This window comes from Sinocyclocheilus rhinocerous, unplaced genomic scaffold (genome assembly GCF_001515625.1).
Source record: "Sinocyclocheilus rhinocerous isolate Xijiao unplaced genomic scaffold, SAMN03320098_v1.1 scaffold857, whole genome shotgun sequence".
Lineage (NCBI taxonomy): Eukaryota > Metazoa > Chordata > Actinopteri > Cypriniformes > Cyprinidae > Sinocyclocheilus > Sinocyclocheilus rhinocerous.
Genome location: NW_015632715.1, coordinates 595 through 4118, shown reverse-complemented (window position 1 = coordinate 4118; position 3524 = coordinate 595). Strand labels below are relative to the sequence as shown.

At 43.1% G+C, this 3524-nt stretch overlaps 1 pseudogene; it reads right to left on the bottom strand.

The window, feature by feature from the left end:
* Positions 1–3189, bottom strand: part of LOC107742777 (non-canonical poly(A) RNA polymerase PAPD5-like) — a 51367-nt pseudogene extending 48178 nt beyond the window's left edge.
* Between the last annotated feature and the right edge of the window lie 335 nt (positions 3190–3524).

Sequence of the window (3524 nt, the reverse complement as noted above, 5' to 3'; positions counted from 1 at the left end):
AGGGTCCAGCTCAGGGAACTGGGTTGGCCAGGGCAGAAGCTTGGTTTTGTTCTCAGTGACCCATTTTTGTTTTGATTTTGATGTTTGTTTGTGGATCATTGTCCTGTTGGAAGATACAACCATGGCCCATTATAATATTTCTTGCATGGACAGTCAGTTTTTTACTTTTTATCCATTGGTATTTTATAGAATCCATTATGCCATCTATCTGAACAAGATATCCAGGATCTCCGGCAGAAAAATAGGCCCACAACATTAAAGATACAGCAGTATATTTCATTGTACACATGGGGTACTTTTTTATCCCTGTGTGCACCAAACCATCTTGAGTGTTTGCTGTTAAAAAGCTTTTTTTTGTTTTGTTTCATCTGACCATTGAACCCAGTGACACACGTCCTCTTACTGTATTAGAGAAAAATATTTATTTCATACTGTGATTTTCCCCCACTTTCACTTTTTTTTTTTTTACTTTAAAGGTTACATTTTTTTTATTCTTTTTGAATGAAAGATCAAGTGGATAAACAATGCGGATTTATTTTCACAGCCTTCTTTGATCATATTTATCAAGGGTATGAATAATTTTGAGCACAACTGTATCACAAAATAGGGCAATCTGAACTTTCAAAAACCTACCAAACCACCACCACACCCTTTACACCTAATTCTAACATCATACCACTACTCACACCATAATCAAGCACTACTTCCACATGCTTCATTCAAAATGGTACCTCATACAGTTTGACAATCGACCTCTCCGGCACACCCTTAATAAAGTACGGCCACTAAAACCTAATTGAACCTCTCTTGGTTCAGGAAAATTGCGGTTTGAGAGTATGCTGCTGCTTTGTTTTCATTTCACACATTCCACATTTAAAGAGATCACTCAATAATGAAACATTCTGGCATTTACTTTTGTTTATCTTTGGAACACAAATGAAGATATTTTTCATTAGTCTTATGAGTTTGGAACGACCTGAGGCTAAGTAAATGTCATTTTTCATTTTTGAGTGAACCTTCCCTTTCAAGCCGTTTTATTCATATCAGAAAAACTATTCAGCAATTATAGTAATAACAGCAATAAAACAAGAAGGAAAGAAGTCTATGTAATCATGACTTATGATCACCAAGTAACCTGAGTGTGAAGTGCAAGGTGTAGATTATTGACTGACTGAGTGACTGGGAGGAAGATAATGATTAATAGAGGCAGTAACTACAGTAGAGCAACTCTATGTAATGCACATACAGTAAATCATACAGTGCTATCTGGGATTGGTCTCATTAAATAAATGCATGCACACAAGGGAAAATGCACCGAGATATGTAATCAACCATAAGGGTCAATACCTTCAACTTCTAGATTCTAAATTAACCATTTTGAAGGTTCTATTAATTTTTTTCCTTAACATTTATTTAAAAAGGAAACGGTTACTACTGTAAAACAACTTAACATGGGCTTTCCTTCAAACTGTGTGAAAAGCTGATACCATGAAACCACATTTTTCTTGTAGTACTAACCACTGTAGTAACTATGGTATAACGACAGAAACCGTACATTATTTGGCTCATGACAAGCAGCAGCTAAAGGAATAGCTTCCCCCAAATGTCATGTCATTCCTAACCTGTATGACTTTCTTTTACAGAACATAAAAGAAAATATTTTGAGTGTTATTTTTGTCCATACAATGTCAAAGTAACCAACATTCTTCCAAATATCTTCTTTGATGTTCCACAGAAGAAAGAACGTTACACAGGTTTGGAACGACAAGAGGGTGAGAAAATAATGACAACATTTCGTTTTTAGGTGAACTATCCATTTGAGATTTTAAGTGGACTTTGAGAGAGAGTTCGTGCTACTTGTGATTCGGGCACTAGAGACGTCAGGGGAGCAGCTGACAAGCCAGCGCAGGTCATTTAAATGGAAGGATTGCAAGGATACTCTAGACATGCCAAATATGGTGAAGAAACGGCTCGAATGTCAAACCACTGGTAAACCTGCGAGAAACCTTATAAGTTAGTTATTTTAGTGAACGGGCGGTCGCAGGTCCAACACCGTGATGTTATAGTCCTCTTATTCAGGTCACGACACGTTAAACGTGTAATGATTGAACAACCCTCAGTTTAGTGTCAAACGCGTAACAGTTAGGCCAGCTCCTGAATCCGAGCAAACAAACCGAGCCCTGCGCCGAGGTTATCATCATACACCCACGCATATAAAAGTTCGTTTCTGCACTCACCCCACAATGCCTTCCGAGTAGTTTCTGCTCTTCCACGGTGTGCCAGTGTAAATGTCCTCCACCCCATCTGACAGCAGCAGACTCCTGTTAAAACCAAAGGTGCTCGCCTTGTTGTCTCTTTTCCTCTTGCTTGGCAACTCCGTTCCCACTACTGTGACCCTACTTCCAGCCACTTGCCCCCCGCCGCCGACACCCCTGCTGCTCTTATTGTTGTTATTGGCTTCCAGAGGGATAAAGTCTTGTTGTTCGGAGACCTCACTGTCGGGTTTGGATACAGACATCCCCTGATGATCCTTGGGCTTGCCGCTGCTGTCGGCCGCGTTGCTCGACGCACCGATGCCGCCGCCGCTGCTACTACTCGTTAGTTTTGCGCTGGCTGTGTTGCAGTTGTTGTTGAAGTAGAGGTTTCCCAGAGTCTGCGTCGTTTCCCAGATGTGCATCCACAGGTTGTTGGCAGGTCCGCGCTGTTCTGGCTGAAACCAGGCGATTCTAGGATCCATCAAACGCTAACGCTGAGCACGGCACGCTTGCCCCCAGAGAAGAGCCAAGCTCGGTTCGCTTAACCAACTAACGGGAACACACGTTCGCCCTGGACAGCTACAAAAATATCCTGTGCGGGTCCATCAACGTATCTCGGGACAAAAAAAACCCACCAGTGTAAACGGACTGTAAAAAAACGTGGTTTAAAAAAACGGTAACCGTCAAACTTCAGAGCACGAGGAATGCAGATGCGTGAGTGTCGTCTGTGTCACTGCCTCTCTCACCCGTTTGTATCGGAGCTCGTGTGTCTCAATGGCGGACAGACCACAGCGCGAGTGCGCATGCGCGGACAAGCGCGAGCGAGCAGCGGGGGCGCGCGGATTCCGAGTGTTACGCAAGCGAGCACGTTACAGTTTCTGTTACGTAACAACAACAGTGGGTTTGACACATTGTAGTAATATGAACCTCTCGTTTGTGTCATGTTTCAGACGCAGGGGCGTAATTTCCACTGGGGACAGGGGGGACATGTCCCCCCCACTTTTCAAAATCAGGTTTGTGTCCCCCCCACTTTCAAATTCGTTTGTTATGATTTTTTTAACCGCACGCCGTCATCGCCACGGAGGAGCAGGACCGAGCAGGGCACAGACGCACGCGACCGCGTCCGGGAACGTCGCGTGCACACTCTAAAAATAGCTCACTGAAAGTTCTAATGAGCGGGTATCGCGGTTGCGGCACAGTCAGCAAAGAAACGCCAGAAGCAGCAACAGATGACTTTAATGTCATCATGGATGAAAAGAAAGAAAGAAA